The following is a 26679-nucleotide window of genomic DNA, read 5'->3' as shown; positions in this document are numbered from 1 at the left end:
AAAAAGGTCACATTTGGACAGATCGAATTTGAGATGAGAAGACTTTCTAAAATGTGATGTCTGAAAGGAAGAAGACAAGAGCTAAAAAGGAAAAAAAATACTTCTGAAGACAATCTTATAAGTTTAAATCTGTACTACAGAAGTGATGGTGAAAGAAAGCTGTCTCATACCTAAATACATACACTATGGCTCATATAGAAGTAAGATTTGTTCTGCAACTTAAAAATCAGATTTGTCTTTGAAATCCTAATGATGCTTTTATTTGTGAGGATGTGTTGGAGGAGCCTTGTATTAAAAAGGCTTTTACACTTCTTTCTATGCAAATCCAGTCTTAGCTTTGCAAAAATGTATAATGGACTGCTGCATAGACTTGTGATCTTTGTCTAGCTTTGAAATTTACAGCCTTTTTGATTTTGATTCTACTCCAAGTTGCCTGATTCTTGTTCATTGTCTGAGAATGTCGTGGGGTGTTCTGCATTATTTTGGTTCAAATAAATTAGTCTTCAAGCTCTGTATAAAGTATTTCCTAATGCAATAAACTTTTTGTGAAGATTTTCCTAGACAATAATCCTATTATAGTATTAATCTAGGGATGTGCATTACATACCCTCTCTCAATGTTGGAGTTAAAAATTATGATTATTGAGCGGTTGGCTTCAAAAATTTTATCAGCATTTGACTGAAGAAAGCAATTGCCAATAGATCAATGTGTTTGTTTTATATACATTGTATCTTAATACCCTCCATTACTTATCTCAAACATCAGAGCTGGCCTAATGAGACTATCCAAAATTAAGAAGATGAAACCATTAAGAGGCAGTATTTAAAAACCACTCATCTCTGACTAGCCAAAAATGTGCTTTGGGAAAGCCGTATCTTCTGGTTTCACTATTAACATAAGTTTAAATAAAAAACTATTCGTTTCTGTTCAAGGTTCTTGCATGATCTGTGTTTGTTTCAGGTTGCATTGTATAAAAACTTGGCAAAATAATATTGAAATGAAAGCACCTTTCTTACTCTCCCCACTGAATCAGATGCTAGTGCTGATTTTCTAGACTTGCTGTATGTAGAAGCAGATGTAAGAATATTTGTGTGTGCTTGCACATTGTGTCTATTCAGTCTGGGCAATTCTGTTGTCAACATTAAACAGTTGTTGACATAACACTTGGAGTAGTATCTTCTAATTAAGAAAAAAAAAAAAAGCTAATATCTTCTATGTTGTGGTTTCCTGGTAAGGTAACAAAAGGCTGTTGGTGTTGAACTTCATCCAGGAATTTACAATCTCCAGATAAAGCATGTACCTTTAGCTGTTAGGTAAAGTAGGTAATTTCTTAGAGTCAAAAAGATATTGCTGGAAATAATAGACTGTTTCTTCTTTTTTAGGCTGATTCAGAGAGTGTCTGGGAGCCTGTGGTACCTCTCAGACAGTAGACACATGGGTAGGCGAGTTTCAGTGCTCCTGCCAGAAGGATTAGGTGGGGCTGTGGCTGCTGCTTGCCTCAGCTCGCTCTCCCCCTCCAGCACTGCTGACCAAAGCCTTGCAGACCCCTCCCTGGCTGTCTGGACTACTTCTCTTCCCAGGTTCTTCCTCCTCTTCCTCCTCACTTGGATGACACCAGCTGTGGCAGAGGTGTAAGGTGCAAGGAAAAGAAAGACCCATCTTGTGTGAGGAAGGGGAGAAGAAAAGGCTAAAGCTACAAAATGATGGGAGAGGTAGTGGTGGAATTGTTAAGACAGAAGGGTATATAGGAAGGCAGGAAGAAAAGTGCCAGTGTAGGCCCTCTGGACTCAGTATTTACTGTTCTTTTGTTTTTTATCCTGAACTAGAGCTGTGTATTTGTCCTTGTCTTATTATTGCTGTTTGTTCTTCTACCATTTTACAACTTGATTACTTCTATTTGTTTTTTGTATGACATTTTGAATGATTTTCTCTGGGGAAGAGTCCTCACAATACCTCAAGTGGATTGTTTTTAAAAGCTTTACTGTTTTCAGGCAATGTCTGAATAACTCCTCCTTGACATATTTACCTTGATAAATAAGCTTTTTTGGAGTCCTGCAGAATATTTCCCAGTAGAGCAGAAAGATCCCAGGATGTTCCCTGAAGGTTGCTTTGTTTAATGTCAACTTCTCTTCAGCTATCCAACTTTGTTTATAAATTAATCAAGGAGCACATTTTTTTATATCCTTATCTACTCCAGATCATGGCTAGGTAATACCAAAACTGGGACTTGGGGTATTGTTTCTAGCTGATGAATGTGATAGCTTTAATACTAACAAGCCTATTCAAGCACACTTCTCATAAGAAAAGTAGTCCTGATGAAAGATAGAATATTGCCTCAAATTACGTTCACTTTAAAGTAGTAGTAACTGATACAAACACATTAGTAATATTCCTGTATCCTTTCAGGAAAAGGAAATGCAAACTGAGCTTATGAGTATCCTAAATATTGAGTGAGATTCACTGGTAAAGTGCTCTGTGAAGGGAGCACGTGCTTTGTTTGGGCTACTCATAGATTAAAGAAATCCATAGCAATTTGTGTGTGTTTTTCTTTGCTAGTTTCCCATATCTAGGGGAGGGCACATGGAGATACTCAGCTTGTTGGTTTCTCAAACAAAGTGCTATCTGGTTTGGGAGGGTGGAAGTGGCAAAACAGATAAGAAGACACTCCTGCCCTGAAGGTCGTGTCTCCTTGTATTAGAGACACGAGTGAGTCCTGTGCAGATTGTGATTCATTTTACCTCATACTTGGGCGTGTGAAGAAAATCTTATAGGCTTCATGCACATAGAGATTACACTCAGCAGTAGAACATCTTCTTGATTTATTTATATTCTGATCTTCCAGCCAAGGTCTGTTAATGGAGAAGGACATATAGACCAAAAAACAACAGAAAAGGATAAAAAAGAATGGGGTGATGGTGTTTTCTGGACATTCTTTTTGGTGGCAGTTTTGAATTTATTTGTTCAGACTAGTTTAGTGTGGTTATTGTAATTCGGGATCTATTGTATCTTGTAGGTAATAAAGCAACTCAGCCTTTACTGATGGAGAGATTCAGGAGTGACCAACTGGGGCAGGGATCATGGCAAGGCAATGACAAAATACTGGCACCTCCATGGGGAACAATGTCCATGGCATTCTTGTATGAGATCTGAGAAGGCAGTATTTAGGATAAACACAGTGCTGAGTAGAGAGTATGCACATTTGTACACTGAGTATAGAAGTATGGTAACATCTGAACAGCATGGTTCCTGAGAAATACTGTTGATTTTTTTCTAAATGTCAGGAGTTCTCAAGTTTGTGTTCTAATGACATATTTTTTCTCTAAGTAAATAAAAGCCACTCTGGTTCATGACTTTATTTATTTATTTATTTAAATTTGGCTGGCTGATTTTGGTGGGTTTTTTTTAAGGGTATATATTTTCTTGCTACAGAAACCATTTTATCTTTTCCAGATGTTCTCTTTAAAGTCTTTTGAGGGCATTCAGATAATTGATTAAGTCACTGGAAGTGGGCTTCATTATTTTTTATTAGTTTTGATTTGCCTATAAGATCTTCCTTCATGCCAAAATTACTGTTCTCAGAGTGATTAGAAGATCACAATGAAAGATTTTACAGCTAATGTTTCAGGCATTCTTCACTTGCTTTTCAGTTCTGACCAAAGATTAACCAGTTGTTTCCAGTATCTGTGTAACCATCCAGGTACAACATCATTTAAAGAGACAGAAAAGGAAGCAAAGGAATCTCTGTAGACTGAAATGGACAGGTCCCATTTAATGTCTTTGTCATACTTAATGGCAGGAGCAAATTCTGCCCCACAGGCCCAGAAGAGTGGGGAGCTTGTCTAACTGATCCTGAATGGAAGGTCTAGGAGATGAGAAAGCTTTGGAAATTTGTGTTCAGGAAACTGTTTCTCTCTCTGCTGTAAATGGTCTTGTAAACTAAATGTTAATTTTAATAGATCACTGTAACTTGGTATGTGTAAGACATTGTAGTTGTCTTTCATCTTTGTCTTCAACTATTGTACTTGTAGAGATGTGAAAGATAAAATGTTGAGCTTTAAACATGAGAGTCCAGCACTATTATTTTGTCACATATTGTTCTGATCTTTACAACAAAATCACGAAAAGCAATTTGCTTAATAATTGTGCACAAAGCATAGAACTATTTTAGTTCATGTTTATTGTTTCATCTGTGTACCTATCAGTGCTGATATACCAATTGTGTGTTTCGAACAGATGACTTGAGACTTCTCAGAATTTCCTCCCTGTCCCTACTGACAAGACTACAGGCACCCCTTCCTGCCTTCGTAAGTAGAAGAGACAGGGAATCTAAGTGCCTCTCTTATGTTTTTTCAGGTTTTCTAAACTACTATCTTTCCCTGTAGTTTGGAATAAACGTGTAATCATTTCAGATGCACTAAGCAGGGGAAGATTAGGTGCTGCACTATGATGTGAAGGTTTGCAGACCCAGTACACTCACATAAGCTCAATAGTTTTGTTGGGGAAGCACCCAGAATAAATGTTAAATATCGGAGTTTCCACTGTTGACCTGTATGAGGACAGGCTCCTAGATGGTCGTACAGTAATTGTATAACAGCCAGAGTACTGTGGGGAATCCTTCTGCAATGCATTTAATTCTTCTGATGCAATAGGATACTCAGAATAGCCCACCTTTGCACCACGTCTGCTGCAGGACACACCAAAACCAGGTGTGTATAGCCTGGATTGCATTTTGACATGACATCATAGCAGCTCTCCCTCTTCTGCCTTCGCCTGTCTCACAGGCTCTGCTTTAAACACTTATAACATATATATTAACACTTATAAAATATTGTGCCCATGTTTTATAAACATCAGATGAGTCATCTCTTCAGCTGTCCTCTGAACTGATCCTTTCTGTTTCCTATATGGTTTTGACTAAGTACTTTCCAACTGCTTTTATTTAAATCAGAAGTAACTTGTATGGAGTTGAACCTATCAGAGCAGCTTTGAAAAAGAGAGGATTTAATCCAGGATGCTCATAAGTCTTCTTTAGCAGTCCTTTCTGTTCCTCAGACCACTGCATGTTTTTCATAAGAGGTGCACTTCATTTTGGCTGAGTTTGATATGCCTAACTGGATGCCAGCCAGGCTGAATTGTCCCTGTGCTGGCACTGTGTTTGCTGGAGCTCAGGGCCTCTGGAAGTTGCCTTAGCCACTGTGAATTAGTGCTGGATTATGCATGACAAGTATTGCAACATTTTGAGAGGAGGGATAACTTTCCATGGGACAAACTCATGGTCTGAGCATGGCACAGTTAACCTTCCCTGCATGTGGCACCCAGAGCCAGTAGCTAGGGCTTGCCTAGTACATGTTGAATTGTGTCTCTCACAGGGCTCCATCTTCTAGTGGAACTTGCTATTGAATTGTGGTAGGTCACGCTATTAAAATGCTGCCATATAAGATCCAAATGTGAGAAAATTACCTCTAGGTAATACCAGAGTAGGTAAAACTATTTTCCAATGACACTGACTACATCCAAATGAAATTTTTCTCAGTCTTTTACCAAAAGTGCCAAAAAGATGAATTTCAAAGGGCTGTACCATTAGCTTATGGCTTCAAAACTTTAAGTTCATAGGCAAAAAGAGGAGGCAGATGAACTGCAGGGAAAAAAGGTATTATCTATTGTTACTTGTCTCAAAACTGTTTGTAGCGTGTTTCTTGACATATGTTTAGCATACAAGTGAATTATTCTGCCCTTGGTTTGGCATAATGGACATTTTGAAATTAGATGTTGTTGTTGCAGCAAAAGAATGGTCTATGTTTCAGCCTCATTCAAAATCACTGTAGAGAACAGCAAACAAAAGCTGTTCCATATTTAATTTATAAGCCTTAGATAACTTTTCCATTTCACAAGAAACACCTGTAGACTTCCTAGGTCCTTGCTCGATAGATTTTGATGTTCAAAACACTTTCAATGTCATAAAATTGCCTGATAAATTAATTTAGTAATAAAAAAATTATTTCAGTGTTGTTTTCTTTTTACAATTTCTTCCAAGTGCTGATTCATTTGCTGAACTGTAAGCTTGAAAGCTTATACTTACGTATTAGTTTGAAAAGCTATTATGGATTTCTTGCACCCCACTAGGAAAGGTGGTGTTGCTGTTGATTTGGTATGTGAACACTTATTCTCTTTCACGGCTGGACCAACATTTTTCTCAGAATAATAGATAGGCATGTTTGAAGTATTCCCTTAAGCTTTTTCAATTTTTTTCAAACCACTACTTGCTGCTTCCTGGAAATGTCAACTTGAAGGGAATATATGTGAATTCCAGTCTGTGTCAGTACAGTCTAAAAGGGCCTTGTTGTGTGCTAGTACAAAATGTAAATGCACTTTATGAATAATAAACTTTACTTATTAGTGCCAGCAGGACAAATGTAAAATTGAAAGTAAAATAATTACTTATATATCAGGCTGTGGGAGTCAACTGCCTTTACCTCAAGATCAACCTGGGCAAGCTAGTTAAGGAATAATTAAGGAAAATTATGTTCTCCAGTATGATCTTTTTGGGATTGCTGTTTTCTGTAGCTGAGAGAATTCCAACAGAGCAGAGAAACAAAATGTGGTCCAATTTATTCTCAACAATTCTCACGTCTTTCATAGCAATATATTACCTAGTGAGCAAACTTGGTGTTGTGGGGCTTCATAACATTTGGACTGAAAGACTCTGAACTGGTTTTACAGTATTCTTGATGGGATTTTAATGTGGGATATTGAAAAGATGTTTGATGTCTGTGAAATATAGGAGGCAGCTGCTCTTGGTGGTGAACTACTGCACTAGTTCCATAACAAATGATAAGTGCTGGTAGTATCAAAATAATTCTCCTGGGAATTAGGTCAGTCTCTTGGACTTTGTCAAACACACTATTAATAAATACACAAAGGCATCATACAATACAGGCATAAATGAAAGCACGTAGTCCTAAAATTACATTAAATGGTACAAACTAATAATGAAAAATCTTTTAAATTATGAAATTTGTTGCCTGCCTGAACCATTCCAGAAGAATATGAGAATCAGGGTAGTAATGCATAAAATCAGTGTATTTAAAGCAATTAAATTTCTTTAAAGACACAGTACTTCACTGAAAACTGTTCATTGTCTAAACTGCAATTATTTTTCGAAGAATCCATTCTGTACCTTACATTATCTAAAGTGCAGTGGAATTACTGCATTTGCAATTACCTGCAAAACCACTGTATTTTTGATGCTAAACAGTTGAGTGAAAGAGAAGACCACACCCAAGAGTACAGGATCAAAACGAAATGCTTGTGATGATATCCCTTTTATGTTTCAACCTATACAATAAGCACGATGATGAAAAAATGCAACTTTTTTTGAGCCTTGAGTTTTTTCAGTTCATAAAAGTCTAAGTTGAAAAGGGGCTGCCCAGCTATCAAAACTTTATCAAGAAAAGTAGCCCTCAGATAAATACTGTTTGGACCAAAAATAAAGGTGCCAGTAGAATTTTGGAAGGAAGGGGGAGAGAGCGTTCACCAACAGTAAGATTGAAATAGATCTACAGATAGGAGATTAATTTTTCATTGTTATGGTTTTGAGGAATGTTGGTTGGGGGTGAGGTTGTGTCATTTCCCCCGCTGTCAGTGCAGAGGGAGAGGCTCCTTGGGGCAGAATGTTGGAGCTGCAGCTGGACTGACAAGTCCAGTGTGTCTCTGGGGAACCCCACCACTTTCCACTGGCAGCAAAAGAAGGGGTTTGGAGATAGAGTTGATCAATTAATAGCTCAAAACGAACACTGGGAAGATGGATATCTTTCTCCTTGCCTCAGCTGTGTAGTATACTATTTACTTGAGGCTTTTTGAGCCACAGCAGGTGACTCAGTCAGCCATTGACCTTTCTCAGTAGGCAGTTTGCATGTGATTGTTCGATTGAGAGGAGCTGGTGAGCCCCGTGTGTCAGGAGCTGGGCAGTGCACCTGCTGATTCAGCAAGAGCTCTGCTGGTCTTTTTAAATCATAAATTACTCGGCCTGAGGAGATACTGGAGATTAAAGATGTGACATTCAAAATGTAGCGTGTGTATTATAAGGGAAAATTTAAACTATTTCCCCCTTCCGTTTAATGAAATGATTTAAAAAAATAATTTTGTCTAATGAGAACTTGCATGTTAAAATGTGTACCTTGTAAATTGCATAGTGTAATTATTGGTAACACCAGTGTCATACAGGATTAGACTAGAGTGTTCACACACTCAAGTTCTTTGAACTTCAGGTTTATTATCATTGTGATTGTGCATTGAAAAAGTACAATATTTCCTTGACTTATGAAACTTTGACACAATTACAGTATTCATGCTCTCTCAGCCTAAACTCAGTATTTAATATATCATAGTATTATGTTGAAATATGGAAATTTATTAATATTTCCACTAGAAAATAAATAGGATCAGACTTTGGAAAGATGGAATCAGACTTCAGAAAACTCCAGTGGTAGAAAGAGCACTTTGATAGTAATTCAATATGATTTTTTCACTACTTTCCTCTTGAAATTCTGGAATTTAAATATATGTAGCAAAGGACCTAATTTTTTTTCTTTTTTTTTTAATAATAATGGCGTAGCATGGCCCAAGACAGTGAGCTTTTGGTGAACAAAAGAGGAAATTAGGGTCCCAGTTCTCACTGACTTTCATAGGATCTGCAGGGGTATCACTGAGCAGTCACAAGGAACCAGAGAAAATACTTCACTGTTTGCTGCTTCGGGTTTGTTTGAAGATGCTGATTTCTAAGATGCTCTCGGTCTTCCTGCTGCCTCTGGCCCTGAGGAATGGAACAGAACAGGTCTCAGCCATCCATCCATGGGGTGGAGTGTGAGGGACTAAGCACCTGTAGGACCTCAGCTGTGTCAATGTACAAGAGGGCACCAGCTTTTATAGTTTCTGCTCTCTTTCTAAAAGTTGATTTCTGCAATTCAAACATACCAGAAGGAAATGGTCTTAACACTATGTTTTAACTTCCTTAGATTTTTTTTTCTACTATTTTCCTCTGGATTTAGTAAGTAATACAGGAAATTAACTTCTTTTTTTTTTTACATATATTGGTTGCTTGATCACAGGACCATTTTCCTTAGGATTCTTTCCTTTCCCTTTGATGTACAGTGGACAGGGTACTGAGATGCTTTGTAGACACAACGACTCAAGCTAGCATGTGACTAGGAAACAAATATACTGACAGATGGGCCCATTAATCTTTCAGTAAAGTCTACTGACACTATTGTCATCTGTACTTTGCTTGACAGAAGTGACAATGTGTTGAAACATAAGATAAATGCAGCTGTGCTAAATTTTATGCTTTTCTAGCTACAAGAAGACCAATAAAAATATTATCATAAAAATGATCTGAAGTCATCTGTTTTGGTAGGAAGTGTTATGGATTTGCAGAAGTATATTCCATGCAGTGAAATGAGAGGGAATTGCAAGTGTATTGAGAAAATGCATACCTATGAATGAAATGTTATTGGCCTGGCTATTTATAAGGTTAAAATTTCAGCCAGAGAACATATAAAGATCAAAGTTGTGTGTTTTCATGTGTTAAATAGTAGATAATATTCTATCTTGGAAACACTATTTTGAAGAATTTAATTTTCTAGCAACACTGAAATCATTGTGATAAGATGTAAGAGGTATGTTGATTCTCTTGGTAGGGTTATTTTTATGAGTAAGCTGGTTTGAGAACATAGGTCCATCTCACAAATAGAATAGAGAATATGTATTGGAAGTAAATTTTCAAATACTAACCTTGACCAAACCAGAAGCAGTATACTTCACAGAGCATACTCTGCATCATGTTAGCATTACGTCCCCCATAACAACTTGATGTTTCATGATATCCTATGGTACAGTTGACTTGCAGATTTGGGAAAGGTCATTCATAGTTTCTTTATATAGCATAAAATAAGCAAGCTCTTTATGAAGTTCCTCTACTTCTGCTGCTGGAGGAAAACCAGTGTTATCATGCAGGACGATTTTGCCATCTGAAAAACCTGACTTTTTTAAGGTCAGGACTAGAATATATTCTAGATTTAAACTACTGATGAAACTGGACTTGTTACTAAGCTAATGTTTTTAGACTAGTGTAAAAAAATGTTTTCAGTAAATAAAAATCTATTCTATATTCACACAGGGAATTACTACTAGCCGATATCAAAGACAAAATGAAAGTTTCACATTCGCACTCTGGGGACACAGTAGTCCAGCTCGCAATCTTTCTCCTTGATACAGGTAGGAGTTCCTCTTTCATAGAGAAGCAGGTGCATGCTGTCAATTATTCTTGTCTTTATTTCCCCATGGAATGCTTGCTGTCATATTAAGAGTAATTGTTGGGTTGCTGAAAGCAACTGCAGGGGTGCAAGATTGTGAGCTCAGATAGTTAACCTTCTGTTTTCTAGACATTTTCATTCATCACCATGACTTTTTACATACTTTGAGCTCCATGTTCTGTCCATAATATGGCTTTGTACAGAAACCTCTTGAAATGGCTTTCCTGTCATTCTGACTTTCGGAAGGAATGGAAGGAAATACAACAGGATGAAGATCCTTTTTGGTGTCAGAGCTCTCCTTAAAATTTAGCCTTATAAGTTACTGAAGGTCACTCTGTTTTTGAATGTATTGCTTGTCACTAAATAATAAAATCTGTGTGAGCAAAATAGAAGTTGGATTACCACTTCATGCATTGCAATAAATGAAAATCCATTATTTTTCCTTCATCTGGAAGCTTTCTTGACTTCAGAAATAATAAACCTTTTAAAATAGGTATCTGTGTTCACTTTTGGGCACCACAGTATAAGAAGGATATCAGGCTATTGGACAGTGTCCAAGGCCCATAAGGATGATGAAGGATATGGAGGGGAAGCTGAATAAGGAGTGGCTGAGGTCACTTGGTCTGTTCAGCCTGGAGAGGAGGACACCAGGGGACACCTCAGTGTGGTCTACAACCTCCTCATGAGGGGAAGAGGAGGGACAGGCACTCATCTCTTCTCTGTGGTGACAAGATACAGTGCCTGAGGAAATGGCCTGAAGCTGTGATGGGAGGTTTAGGTTGGATATTAGGAAAAGGTTTTTCACCAAGAGGGTGGTTGAGCACTGGATCAGGTTTCTCATAGAAGTGGCACCAAACCTGACAGAGTTCAAGGAGAGTTATACAACACTCTCAGGTACAAGCTGTGAGTCTTGGGGGTGTCCTGAAGAGCCAGGAGTTGGACTCGATGATCCTTGTTGGGTCCCTTCCAACATAGGATATTCTGTGATTCCTTCTCTGAAAGTTGCTTATACAAGATGTTTCATAACAGGTATAATTTTTTGAAAAGTTTTCTTTTTTTATTATATTCACCTAACACTCATGCACAATTTTTAATATGAAAAACAGTTTCTAATTATTTTTTCATGTTTTCTCCCTATTTCTAGGGAATTTCTGCCCATGAAGTTAACAGCAAAATTATGATTGATTGAGCCTCTGTTATTGTTGGTGTACTCTTCTGCTATGAGGTGTGTATATATCTGACTCATTGATTCATTTGTAGTCCTTATGATTCCATGACTTAGAAAAGAAACTTAGGAGCATAAAAAGAAATGATGCTCAGTATCTTCCAGTGTTGAAAAGGTTTTATTTTATTTTATTTTTATTTTCTGGATTTTGTTTCAGTAAACTAGAAACAGAGTATTACCATTACTCTAGTATGATTGAGAAGAGGATTTGCACTCAGGCTCATCACACTGGACTCTAAAATGATAACAGATGTGCATCCACCCAGGAAATTACCGTTTTCAATAAGAACCAGAGCAGCAAATGGATTTTCATGCATGGAAAAATAATGTAATAAACTGAGCAAGACCTTGGCTTGATGAATTATATAGTCATAGAAGGGAAAAAAATATAATTTGTTTAAATTTCTGAAACTTCAATACAGCTATGAAACAGAAACACTTTCTACTCTGAGTAATAAAATAACAAGCAGAGCCTTACCAAGTAAATACATTTAGAAGCCTGAAGCTTCACACAATTTTTATGTATTTCCCTACAGACAGTTTTATCTTTTACTGTCAAGTACGGAAAATAGTTAGGAAATATTAGGTGTGGTTTTATATTTTTATGATACAGTGCTCTTTCTCTGGAGACCAACCATGGTAGGAAGAAGGAAAATTATATTCTACTCACTCCTTTAAGAATCTTTCTATTCTCTAATTCCTTACTGAAGTAAATGAAAAATTCTTCACTGAAGTCCAAGGATATCACACAGACCTTGAGAATTGAAAAGAAACAAGACCATTGTAAGTGAAAATGAGTCTAAGTCTGAAAAAAGAAAACATCAGAAAAACTGTTTATCCAAATCAAAATTTAAAAAAATGTTTTAAAATTAATTGAAAGGGATAAATGATTATTCAGAGATATAGAATAAAATGTTATAGATATTTAGAATAAAATATAATAATCTACTATATGATATTATAATTAGAATATTATATTTAAATGGAGCAATAGCAATAATAAAAATATCAACAATCATAATAATAGTAATAATTTTATAATCTTTTATATGTAGTATAAAGATAATGTATTTACAGAATCAAGGAATGTTTTGGGTTGGGAGAGACCTTAAAGATCATCTAGGTACAACCCTCATTTTGTGGGCAGTGATACCTCCCACTAGAGCAGGTTGCTTAAACCCCATCCAACCTGTTCCAGTGCCTCACCAGTACAGAATAATGAACACATTTATGTTTCTTTTTTTTCCCCCATGGAAAGCTGGTTTCTCTCTTACTCGCATGCCTTGTACTATCATTTTTGCTATGATAATTCGTTCGTTCTTTAGTGCCTTGCAAATTCTGTTGGAAAAATGCTAATGACTGCATAAATCATCACCTTAAACACTGAATCTCCACTGACTGCTAAATAAACAATTTTCTTTCTTTGCTCTAGGAATCCGCACAACATCCTCTAACCCGTTTCTCACCTTTGCTATTTTCTTTACTCCCCAAACCTTCTTTGCATTCATCCAAGGGAATCTCTTTCCCTTACATCCATCTCAGAACTCACATACATTGCTGTTCACAGGTATCGTTGTGGTTTGACCTTGGTGCACACCAAAGCCTCTCTATCACTCCCCTTCTCATCTGGGCAGGGGAAAGAAAATACAGGGAAAGGTTTGTGGGTTCAGATAAGGGCAGGGAGGGAAAACTCACCAATGGGCAGAACAGACGACTTAGGGTATCAATTGAATTTATTACCAATCAAAATCAGAGCAGGATAATGAGAAGTGAAACAAATCACAAAAACACCTTCCTTCCTCTATCTCCCTCTTTCCTGGGCTTAATTTTATTGCAAGTTCTCTAACTCTTTCCCATCATCAACCTGGGGAGATAGGGAATGGGGGTTATGGTAAGTTCATCACATGTTTTTTTGCTGCTTCTTCCTCCTTGGGGAGGGGAGTCCTTCCCTTGCTGCAGCGTGGGTTCCTCCACAAACTTCTTCAGTGTGAGTCCTTCCCATGGGCTGCTGCTGTTCATGAACTCCTCCAGTGTGGGTTCCTTCCACAGGGTGAAGTCTTTAGGAACAGCAGCACAGTGCACAAGCTACAGTAACTATGACCCTGAGTTAGGTCACAATTCTTATTTATTATTGATAAACTGATAAAAATGTGCTATCTGCTTCACAGTCTATAAACCAGGGCTTCTGCTCCAGAGATTTTATAGTCTCCTCTATTAGTTGCCTTTTGCAGGGAAGTGGAGAAAAGGCTCTGCAAGTTTTTTCTCTCTCACCTTGTGTTTCTAAACAAAGTTATTCTTTTGTTGTCTGGTGAGTAACCTAAGGCATGTTGTCTGATGTTAGTACTCACAACCACTGGTAGAGATTGCCTGGGAGGTGGGTATGATCCCAAAAAGGGCAAAGTGTCAGACTCAGACTCTGCCTTCCTTTTGTTAAGCTGATCTGCATTATGGATCCTAGCCAAGAAGGGGACTACATTAAGTAAAATCTGTTGAAAGGAAACAGAAAATGTAATTCCTTTTAAAAATGATGTATTGCTGTTTTAGCATTTCACAATCAATTCCTGAATTAGCCGAGTCACATGGACAATCAATTATGCTAAGTACATTTATTAGAAGCTGCCACACCAAAACTAATCACTTTGATGGCTTTACCATACTTTAAACCCAAGTACTAAAGTGAAATGCATTAAAACCATCTATCATGCTGCTTAATAAATCACACTTTGGAGCTCTGTGGCATACTATTTAATGCATTTGGGACACTACTAAAAAATTAATTGCAATATAGGGAATACATGTTATGAATGCAGCATTTGATGTGTTTGCCAAAGTAATAACTTTAATGGAGGTCAGAAGATTGGACATTGCTCTAAAAAGGTGATTTCTATTTACTCTAACTTGATTTGAATGAAACATTGAGTGACTTAGTGGATATTGCATACTCTATAAATAAAAAAGAATGAAATATAATTTATCTCCCAGAAATTGATCAGCAATTTGCAGAATTTATAAATATCATGTGATTAAAAGGTGAAAAAAGAATAATAGATTTAAGTAGTCAGAAATACAAAAAGTAGTGAAAAACTTTATTTAGTTAATTTTGAAAAGTTGATTTAAGCTCAAAGAAGTCCACGTTGTACATCCATAACTTTTCAAACATTTGCATAGATAAAAAAAAATAAAGCAGAATTCTTAAAAATTATAAATTGCTTGATTCCTCTTCAGAAGGACTTATATTGAAGAAAAAAATCTTAGCCCTTTTAAACAAATTATATATTAAATTTAGCCACATAAAAAAGATGGTGGGAAAAAGTTCAGCATGAAATATGAATACTTGATGCAGCACAGCAATTGCGAATGAATGAGTCATTGACAGAGAGCAATCTATGTGCCACAAAGATGCTGAAAAATTAAGAACTGTACCAACATTTAACTTGGAACAAATAAGGAAGCTATTACACTGGATAATTTAAATTCAGCAATTTTCTGCCAGAAATCTTCACAGCATAATGTCTGTGCTCTATCTTACCTCTGAAGAGAGAGGCTTACAATAAATAGAATCTGAAGCTGTGTCTCAAAAATGTCTTATTTTTACTACTGTCTTATTTCTGATAAAATGAAAGTTTCCAAAAAGGAATTTCGAACTTAGCTCAAAATCCACCAAATGATTTTTAGATTTTTGAGTAATTTTCATTTGCCACCTTCTATAAGTTTGTATCATTCAATCTGTTTTCCTAGATTTTATGATTTTTGTATGAAACACTTCTCTTTGCTTTCCGTGATCATTTGTTCCCTTCTCAGTCAGGGGTCAGAGCTAAGTAATTTCTGTGCAGTTCTACTCAAAATATTGGTTTTAATACAAATTTGTGTATTAGGATGTGTGTAAGTGTAAACCATACTCTAAAATGTCTATTACTTTGTGACCAGACTACTTTTCGGTCATCAAGCAAAATTTGGTCTCTCTGTAGCACCTTGAGGAGGGCTAACTTTGCAAATAAAACTGAAAGTTTTAACGGAATTTTTTTACGTTGATTTACCTGTTTAAATAGACCTTTATTAGACCTGTGCTACAATTGCACAGTGTGTTCCTTCCTTGCAGCTACTTTTGTGGACATTTTAGATAAATTCCCAGCAGCTGTGTTGCCATGGTGATTGAATATTGCTTATTGCTTCAAAGACAGTAATACTTAAAGTTTTCTAAAATCCATTGGATTTTATTTGAAGTACTCTAAAACACAGTAAAAATGTAGAGACTTGAAAGATACAGACATGATGCATGGGCACCTGCTTGATCTTTGTCTGGTTTATTCCAGGGAGCAAGAGGTAATAAAGGAAGGTTGAACACTGAGCAAGTGTTTCAAACTGTGAAGTTTTCCCTGCTGTATCAAAGATTCAGTGGGCACACCCCCAGCATTGTTCTTCATGTCCAAAAAAAGAGGTGGCTCTTCAGCTTTTCATTTCCCTTCCCACACATGCTGCTTTGGAGTGATGGGTTTTATCAGCAGCAGTTCTGGGCAGGGAATATCAGGCAAGTGATGTTGAACCTGATTTTTTATGGATACTCTATAATGACTCAGGTTAAAAAAAAATCTGACTTACAATTTTCATGTTTCGGGTGAGCCAGTCTTTCTGTTGATACCAGGGATCAATTCAAACCCTGGTGCTGTGTGCATCTTGACAGCTAGCCTACATTGTGCACAGATTGCTATGTTAATTATAACAGTTAGCTGGTGCTCTGCACAGGCTGCATGCTTTCACTTCTGATGTACAGGGCTGATTTTTTCCCCATACTAAACTTCAGATGATAGCATATTAATAATCTGTTGCAAGAATGGCAACAGATTTTATAAATAAATGATGTAACTTGAGCTGGTACTGTTTCTGTCCCAAAAATCTGTTGTTTGATCCATACCTGCATTAGCTGTGAGAATTAATCTATCTTTACATGTTTGCATTTAGATAATCAACTTCTATTGTCCTTAATCTGTTTTGAGGGGTGCCTTAATTTGCATCTTTTAATTCCTCACAAGAGAGAGCTTTACATAAACCCACAGCAACAAAATGGTAAGAACATAAGTAGGCCTGTTTTATTTGTGCTCTGTCTTGATCTTTTTCTGGTGGTAAAAGGGTGACTGAAAGCATTTTGCACTTAAGTGTGTATTGCTATGCTACTGTAGCGTAGCACTGGGTGTTGTTAGGGAATGGTACTTTAAATTGATGAGCTGTAGGGAAGGTGTCATGCCTGTTTAAATGTTTGATATTTTGAAAAATAAATTCAGCTTTCTGCTTAGGAGCTGAATTTGACATCTTTTTAGCAGCCTTCCTTCATTCCCTATTTCTTATTTTTAGTGGTAAAGAAGAAATTTTATTTGACCATATTTGAATTACTCTGTGTGTTAACACACTTCTTTTGGCAGTCTTTTATCCAATCAATATTTTGGATAAAGATTGATGGAAGCATACTAGAGAGCAATTTTTACACTTTAACTGGAAACACATTTGCACCGAGTCATGCCAGTTGGCTGCACCTGAGCTCAGAAACAGAGCAACAAACACAGATGAAAGGGTGAAATATTTAAGTTTAAAACATCCATGAAAAGGAAGACACACCACCCTAAAAGTGGAAATAATGATGCTTCCTGAACTTAAAATGGATCACCACAGCTGCAACAAGGACTCCAAGACTTGTGTGGTCTTTCTGGAAGAGCTTACTGAGCCACTCCTCTAAGTTTGGAAAAAAGAACTGTGCATAACTGGAATCAAATTTGAGAACTGATTTGGTTGAAAAATACTGACATAAAGGAAAGATTTTCTGTCACTAACCATTGAGCAGTTTGTAATCTTGATCACTGTAGCATAGTTTAATGCATTTCTTAAGGGCAAAAATGACCTCTCTTCTGCTTTCTTGAGCAAACTGCCATTTTAATTGCCTCTTTCAGCCCTCCAACTTTTTTCTTGCTTAATCTCTGTCCATGATTTTAATCAACCATCTGTCACCAGAGGTGCTTTACCCCACGTTGTATCTATGAACCTTATTGTAACTGAAGAGGAGAAAATATAAAAAATAAAGGAAAAAGAAAAAAGAAAAAAAAAATCTGAAATAATAAGTAATGAAAAAACAGTGAAATAAAAATGCATACAGCTCTGTAGGATACTCAAATAGGTTCATTTTGTAGAAATCAATTGTTTGTTGAGGATTGAACTTAGCTACTGAAATTCTTCATAGTCAACATTCATTTCTGCTTTTATAAAACATAGAAGAAGACAGAATGGTTGTAAACAAATCTATTTTAAGTGGATGGGGATTTGTGCAACCAAGATTGTATTCTTTAGAATCCAGTTTTTGAGAATATTTTAGCAGAAAATGCAGAGCCAGAGTGTGTTTGTATTTATGAATGCATTTAGAGCAATGAAAGCAAATTTTTTCCAAGGCCTGCTAAGAGTGGCACTCAACATCTCATATGGTTTAATTTATACAGGGCAAGCTCTGGTATGTCATGTACTATTGTGTGTTACATTTTCTGGGAAGTGCTGACATTGCCATAAGGGCTACTGCTGTATCCAGTCCTGCTCTAACTGCAATACAAGTCTTGCTGTTTCCAGGCATTACTCTTTTCTAAGTTAAACATCTAATTTGTGAACAAGAGAATGATGCAATATAGCAGTACATATTCTATGGAATAGTATCTGGTAAGGTTAGTGTAACTGTTTATGAGGTGCTACAGGTTCTAAAATATTTTTATATTTCAATGGAAAAATCCAAAGAGGAAAACAAAAAATTAGCATTTCTACTGTTTTATTTCTTTTTCAGATATGCATTTTAAACTTTTAAAAAAAGTAAAAAGACAGAATAGTGTAAATATTGGAGATCTTTCCTCTTTCAATAATCCAAAGAATAAAGTACTGGGATGAAAATATCACTTGCTGATTCCATAAATGTTTATTACCGATATTAAAAATTACAGATATATGAGAACTAATGCAGGCTTTATTTAACAGGACTGCTGCCAAACAACACAAAATACTTCTGTTGAACTAAAGAGAGAAATTGTTTCATTTTTAACAAAATAAAGATGGATTTAATCTAGCTGAAGTCAAATAATAGTGATAATATGTTTCTCGATCTGAAGGTGAACTGATTGGTTAAATTAGCACAGGATTAAATTACTCTGATGTATGCAATAATGAGGCTTATGTAATTGATATTTGTTACATAAATTGCAAGATGGTTTTCTGATTTAGGACTAAAGACAGAATCATCATCTTAAGTTTTAGAGTAATTAATCTGCATGGTGATTGTCTCAGAGGATAAAGCCTGAAAATGCTTCTATATCCACCAGGTAAAATAATGAGGAGTGTCTGGGAAATGGCCAACTGCAGAAACAAATTCTGAGCTGAGAAACCACAGAATAGCTTAGAGAAGATCACTGTACATCTGCCAAGCGATGGACTGATACGAGAGCAGACCTAACTAATTAGTAAAGCCTTCATCCTTCCCATCTGGAGATTTAACTCTGGGGTGTGCAAGGTGGTCTTTATTAATCATGAATTGAACAAAGATGCCTGTGACTCCTAGGCAACATTTTTATGAGCTGAGCCGAAACAGTTTCATTTGGCTAAATTGTATCAATGCCACACGGTGACTCAGGCTTGTTTTGGGCCATTCCACATATGCTAAATTAAGAAAAAAAATGAGAAAACGCAGACTTGAAAGTAATAGTTTTCACAGACATTGGATATATACTTTATATTGCAAGACATATATACGGTAGAACTGGTTTTAAAAATCCGTTTCTATAGTGGCTAAGTGGTTCCAAGTGGCTTCTCCATCAATGATTATTTCAGTGCCTGTATCCAAACTTGTGGCCCTGAGGGCTTGTCTTTCCAATTAGTTTCTAGGGAGTGTGCAGATAACAGTTCCAGTGCAGAGCTCTTTAGAACCGAGGTAGATTTTTTTCTGGACACATCAAGAAACAACTTTGTCAGTGTTAAACATCTGTTTCACACCTAACCTTACCTGAGATAAAAACCAAAAATTTTCTGCATAGGGCCCAGCAGATGATAGTCCCACAAAGCATAGCCACAGGAGGACGATTATCTTATTTCTTATCAAGCAAGTTTGAGAAGAGGTATAGAAGACTAAATTTCTTTTTCTGATGGGGACTCAGATCCAACTCTTTCATTGACAGAGTGACATTTACTATCAAGTACTGAAACATTCATCATGCCAAGAGAAAGAGTAAGACAAAGTGCTGAAAATGTACACCTGATGAAAAAAACGTAGGCTTCAGGCCTTGCAAGATATTTCCAAAATTTATGGGGGGGCGTTTGCATTTCATCTACTACCCTGCCATTAATTAAAATACAAAAAAAGTTTGAAGACCGACTGACAATCACAACCAATTTTTTTTTTCATTTTTTGTTAAAACACTTTGACATGCTCCCTTAACCTAGGTGGTTAGAGCAGTCTCTGTCAAGATGACACATCTGAGTCTAGAGGGTAGGAAGAGATTAACGATTGCTTCCACAAATGTTAGAGGTACCACAAAACAACAGTGGTATGTGGTACTGTATAACAGCTTCTAATGGTGCTATATATTTCATAGTCTTTCAGGAGTCTTGCATTAATCTTTCAAGTGATAGAAAGATAGGTAGAAGAATAATAACAGGGGAGGACAGAGAAAGATTTTAAAGGTTACATGATTATTTGAGAGAAAAAAAATGAGATTCTTTCAATATTCTGTATCAAGAAAACCATGTCTTATAATTGTAAAGCCTTTTCCCCCCAATTTTTGCTAGCTGAATTTTCAAAAGTAGAAGTGCTGTTGTTGCTAAATAAGAAAACTAAAATACAAATGTGATATTTTAGAACTCTTCTTTCGACCAGAACAAAAACTATGAATTCAACATTTCACTAATGGGTTTCCTTTTAAGGGGTTGGTCAGAACAATGTGAATGCTCTTTTTGGATAGACCGGTAATAAAAATGACAAAAATCAAATTGAAGAACAGAAAATAATGTTTTGAGATCAAAGCTGAAAAGAGTAAAAGAAGGGTCTAAAAGCTCAACATCATACAAGCCAGTGAAAGATGTAATTAGGCACAGAGCATGAAAGATTGCATTAATGAGACCTTATACTGTAAAGTTAGTGTCAGAGCACTTTCTCACTGACATTTTACTTTCTGAATAGAATACTTTCTATTTGATAAAGATGAACTTTTCCATTTGTTGAGGGCAGTCTTTAACTTGAATACTGAATTCTGTTCTTTAAAAGTAACTTGTGATTGTCTTGTCTTTTTTGGTGTCAGTGGAGGAACATATTTTCATTCTTGAATCATATATTTAGTTCTGCTCATCGTTTATCAGGTAATACTCTTTCCTCACACCTTATAAACGTCTATAAAATTATTTATAGACCCTTACCTTTATAAAATGAAATTCCCTATTTTCCTCTTGACACTGTTGTCATGCCTTATTCCAGAATAGGCAACATCTGAAGCTTTTCTCCTTCACCCAAGTCTGTGACTAGTATTCCAGATGACTATCTTCTCCACTTTTGTGCTGTTCAAACCATCTCTAAGTTTGTTTTACTTATTTTTGCTGAACACTTAGCTCTTGCCATCACAATTATTGCCAATGCTTCTTTCTTGCCAAGTTCAATTGTCTTTCCTCTGACTTCCCTTCAAATCCCAAAGTTAAACCTCTCTGGTTCCAAGTCAATTCTGCTAACATTGCAGATGGAATCACAGTGCTCTCCTCACTTTTACTCATCCTAGAAGAACCTTTATTCTGGAAAGTAGGACATTGTCCTTGGAGGTGAAAGTCGAGTTGAATCTTTCATGTGAAGGACTGTTGCTTTTGCAGATTTTACATTGATAGGCATTTATTCCCACAAAGACTCAGGGATCATATCCTTGTGCCACCTGATTCTATATTTATTTATTTATTCTATATTTATTTTTTCCCCCTGCACCTTCCCTTCCCCTTTCTCATACTGCAGAAAATGTTATACTTTGTACATCTTTTTTCCCAACATCTTGCATAACTATGAACCTCCAAGATTCTAATTTTTGTCTTCATATTGCTAGTGTATGTCATTTGCAAAATATGTCTTTCTCAACAATTCATTCTTTGTTGCTGATAGAGTCGTGTCCGTGCATTCTGTCTCCACACTGCAAATCCTTTTCTGGGTGGGTTCATAAGACTGCTCCCCATTCGGGAAGTTTTGCAACACATTTGTGATTCTCAGAAATAAAGATCAACTCTTGTACTCTTTGATCAACTCTCACCCTTTTATCCAGCTCTCTTATTCCGGATACATGCTGTTTTTTAGACAGAAGTAGCCCTTTGGAAAGTACACTTTAAATATGGGTAGCATAGCCTTGTATACCCACTGCATTTTACCTCATGGAAAGCAGAATTTTATTCAAGATATATAATTCCTTGCCAGAAATTTATTCATAGAAATATTAATTAGAAAAAAATATTCTCATGCAAAGTAGGAAATTAAAACAATAAAAATACATCAAGCTCAGATTTCAACTGTCCTCAGCTCAGCAAATTCAGAGTGAGAAAGAAGGAGTAATGTGCTCTTTAGCCCAGACAAAGGGCTCATGGCTGCTTCCTTGAAGAAAGGTCCTTTGAGCAATTTGATCATTCTTTTAGAGGCTAGGAAGTGATTGACCTGTTGGGAATGATGGGCCTAGCCAGGCAAATTACTCTTCTGGGTCTCCTTGTCTTGCCACCTTTTATCTTTCTGTGTTTTTGTAAGGTATTTTGAACAATGTTTGTCACTTATGCACAGGTGCATGGTTTTGCCCATGCTGTTCTTATCTATGCTGTGATTTTGTCATAGAAGGCAGCTGCAAGAAACATATGCACTGGTGCAAGTCATTCATGGATACTAAAACCTCTCGACCTATGCTAGTGAAAAAATCTCAGATTTGGTATGCTTTAGTGGGTGTTCCTTGTCCCTTTTCTTCCTTGGTTCAGTTTGAAAGCCATGGCAGATAATGATTCAGTAGTATCTTTCAGGTCTTCTAGTATATGTTCAAACTATGAGACTTTGAGTAAAATCCCAGAAGGATGTATGCTGAGACGTGCAATTTAGGCATGTTTAGTGGCAGAGTAATAAACAAGCAGGGAGTATTGAAAACCTAGATTAGCTGGTCATCAGCATGAAAATAAACTTGCAATGTTTTTTATCCATTCTATGTAAGCAGTTACTTTATAGGTCTTGGGATAGATTCTAGGACATTAGCTTGTTGTTTTGTTTATCATTTGCTACAAATCTATCTGCTGTGTTCTGACAAGAGATAATGGTATATGACTCATCTATTTCTGGAAATGTTTCTTCAGCGTACACAGATGGTGTTTATAGATCCAACGTGAGGGGTGAGCTATTCAAGAACAGAGATCTGCAATGTCAAAGATTTGTCATATATATTGTTTTCTATATTGAGCAGAAAAAACTATCCTTTCTAGTCTGGTTCTGAGGTGTTTGTATTCGTGAAATTCAGAAGACAGAGGCCATTAACTACTCTTTTGTCTGTGCTAACACATAACTCATCCTTTATGTGGAATGTAGAATTCTCTTTTGTCAATGTCTCTTGCTTCAGCTGTTGTCATGGCAACAAGTAGCATCTTTGCTGAAATTCAACTAAAGTTTAACATGGACTTTGTCTGATGCAATACATTGCTGAAATTTTAACCCACTCTATCTCTCTAAAGTCAAGTTTTGTCTTACAAACAAGTATATTCTGTTCTTGCATCTAAGCAGCCCATTGAAAGTAGTAAGCTGTACATTGCTTGTAGCAGCCACAGGTTTAATTAAAGGACACTAATTACTCCTTGATATTCATATTTTGTGGCATTCAGTTCATGTGTTTCAGGGCACAAGAGTCCCCAAGTCTTTTATCTGTCATTCATTATCCTGCTTTTTAGCTGCGGTACCATCAATCTATTCATTTTTCTCATGTGTATGCAATGCTGATATGCATAATGCTCAGGTTACAGGAAAATGGCATAGAATTTTCAAACTGAAAATTCTGTGTTATACATGCTCTCCTCAGACTATGGAGATAAAATGTATTGTTTAATTCATAACTCTTTGCTGCTTGTGCATTTTACTGTGCAATTTTTCTGACAGAACATTGTTTATGAGCAGAAATAAATTCCTGTTAAACATTTATTGTTCTGAAAATCAGTCTCAGGAGATATAGAACAGCAATAGTGTCACTGGGGAATTTATTGGATTTGGGGGTATTATTGCTTGAGAGATTATAAAACATTCTGCTATTTCAAAGTTTACTTAATTTGATTTAAAATATGAAAATCCAGCCATATATTGAAATATACATTTTTTGATCACTGCAAGCATAATCTTTTGAAAATTTAAAGTGAAATAGAAGGAAAAAGTTGCATGCTTATGAAGTCTTTATGGCTTTTGCTAGCATTTTGGTTTTTTTCTGTACGTACAGGGACCTGTACGTTGATCAGATTGTGAGTTTATGGCATTTTAGATTCTCTTCTATTGTCTTTCTAAATGGAATGGTGTGAAAGTCAAGACTTATTAATTCAGAATTTCTGGAAAAAGAGCAGCAATTGCCTACTGTGCTTCATTCAATATGGTCTAAGTCAAGTATATTTTGATATGTTAGGATGAAGTTGCACAACATAACTTAATGGCATAGGCTGACTTAGCAGTTCAAGAGCATTTTCAGTCTTACTTTCCTTTCTCTTCCTGTCCCCCTTCCAGGACCAGATTTCCCTGCTTCTCTTAAGCTGGTTGCATGGTAAATCAGATAGATATTAAATTTCCCTTTTTAACTACCAGGATAGAGTTCTACCATTTTCCTGAGACTGCTGTAGAAGTTAGAGCATAGGAGGAGGGTGAAAGGAGAGGGTCAGAACCTCCTCTTTCACACTCAGTAAACCTCAGCCAAACTGAAATGTCTGATGTCATCTCTAATAAGCCCTGGTAGCTCTTAGCACATAGGAAGTGAAAGGAACATGTTTACCTGTCTTGGAGGAGTATTAAACAGCTGCTGAGAAGGAGTTATTTAGAGATTCTTTACTGGAGTGTAAGATAAGAATAATTAACTAATCCTCAAAGACACAAAGCCACTGTCTTCCTGGACCAAATTGTGCAGAACTTCCTGCTAGAGGCTATGCAGCTCAGGCCTTTACATAATAGAGCTAAACCCATTGATGACATTCATCTTTGAGCAGCAGCCAAAGAAGAAAATTTTATTAAAGAAGAATTTTATTAAACGCAGACAGAGTTGGATGTGACCCTGAATAAGTTTTATTAAAAAAAAAAAAAAAATGCACAGGAAACAGTGATGTAGAATGTGCAGAGAAATGGATTAGGCTGAGAGAAAAGGAGTAAGGCAATGGTCAAGCTCTCTCTTGCCGAGTTTGATTTTTCTGTTGAAACCATGGCCAAATCCTTGCAAATTTCAGGTAAAAATCTGTGTGAGATATCATATATCTACCAACCGAAGATAAAGAAATTTCTTAAGAAGATGGGTACATTGGACCTAATGGATGAGATGACAGAAGTAATTGCCCTGCTGGCAGAACTGGTCAGATATTGTCGAGTTGCAGAATGCAGAGTGGAGTGTGAAGTCACTTTCATATTTTAGGATTTTTCTTAAATAAGTATAATCTAATATTTGTCCATAACTGATTTTTCAAATTACTCTTTTTCACTTATGTTCCATAAGTCACTGTTTACAACACTGGTGATTAATATTGAAATGGCAATTATTTCTCTTTTATTACTGTGAATGTTTCATATTCCATTTTAAGCAGTTGTGACTATTCTGCGAGAAGGCAGTAGCAATGGCAATTTTCTCTATTACTGCTGTAATTACGTATTTCCAACCACAGACGAATGCTTGAAGTGGTCATCTCTGTCAGGAAGAAAACACTAATATTTTGCTATTTTAATCACTTTTCTGTTTCCTGTTCTTATACTCTAATTAAACAAGTTTTAATTTTTTTTAATGGAAGTTTTCATGTTAAAAAAAAGTTTTTCACTCTAACAGTAATTATATTCCTGAAGTTTGTTACAGTGAACAGCAGCATTTCTCCTTGAAAATGGTTTGTGACTGAAGTGTAAAATCATACAAATTGCAGTCTGTGCAATTATGGCACGTAGGCTTCACCCTTTAGCATCTTTTAAATTTATATTAAGTGCTGAAAGGAAAGCCACATATTCTTCATATCACTTAAAATATGGTTTCTAGAAAGAATATGTATGTTTTAAGAAATTGTTTACAGTTGGATTTTTTGCTTAAGAAGATCAGCATCTATTCTGGTATATGGTATGTGAGTACTATATCCAGTTATATTTTCAGAATTCTGCATTTTCTTAAATGTTGAAGTAGATAGTACACTAGAAACCTGCTTTTCTGTGGGCTTTCTACAAGAGATGGGCATCAAAGGACTTTATCTGTCATATCTCCTGCTCTTTCTTCCCATCTATGAGAAAGCAGATCTGAGATCTTTAAGGCCCCACTTTCACTAACACCAGCTCAATGCTACATTCAGACTGAGAAAACCTCCTCAGAAACCAGGTAACAGTATCTCCCCTTAGTCTTCCAGCTCAGGAGTCACAGGTAGTGTGCTGGTGACAATATTCCTGCTAGGGTAGGAAGAGAGAAAAGCCAGTCATCCAGTCATATCCATTATGTCCATGTCTGCTTGCACCTTCTTCAGCAGTGGGACAAACAGGGTGTAGATGGACAGATGTGTGTCTTGTAGTCAGGTTTTTAGCAGTCTGTTGCAGCTGATGAAAGCTGTCCTTGTGTTTGGGACAATCAAAATGTTTCCCCTTGTACAGATGTTATGTGATATAAGGGAAAGTAATTTCATGCTCTATTAATCCCTCGAGGCTTATTCTCTTCCACTGTTTTGCTGATTTTAAAATTGCAATACCTGTTCAGTCTCTTACTATTTTCCCAGTGTGGTTAAGATTTCCTACAGGTTTGAAAGTATTTGGGAGGGAACCAACAGACAAAAGATGAATATTCCCACTTGTTTCTGCATATGCATAGGGATGAAATGGAAACCTTGCTTCCTAAGGAAGATGGGGGGGGAAAAAGAAAATATTTCATTTGTGAAATGGAAGTCATGGTA

The 26679-nt window shown here is 36.4% G+C and overlaps 1 protein-coding gene across 1 annotated transcript in view; it reads left to right on the top strand.

The window, feature by feature from the left end:
- LOC148223901 (uncharacterized) overlaps positions 1-26679 on the top strand; it is a 248163-nt gene that overhangs the window by 123764 nt on the left and 97720 nt on the right. Inside the window, exons 2-4 of the mRNA XM_088163253.1 lie at positions 1383-4304; positions 10175-10272; positions 11455-11535. The gene's annotated coding sequence lies outside the window, so the exon portion shown is untranslated. The remainder of the gene's footprint in view (positions 1-1382; positions 4305-10174; positions 10273-11454; positions 11536-26679) is intronic.

The sequence above is a fragment of the Sturnus vulgaris genome, chromosome 4 (assembly GCF_052056855.1).
Source record: "Sturnus vulgaris isolate bStuVul1 chromosome 4, bStuVul1.hap1, whole genome shotgun sequence".
NCBI classification, from domain to species: domain Eukaryota; kingdom Metazoa; phylum Chordata; class Aves; order Passeriformes; family Sturnidae; genus Sturnus; species Sturnus vulgaris.
This window is presented reverse-complemented; position numbering and strand designations above follow the sequence as displayed.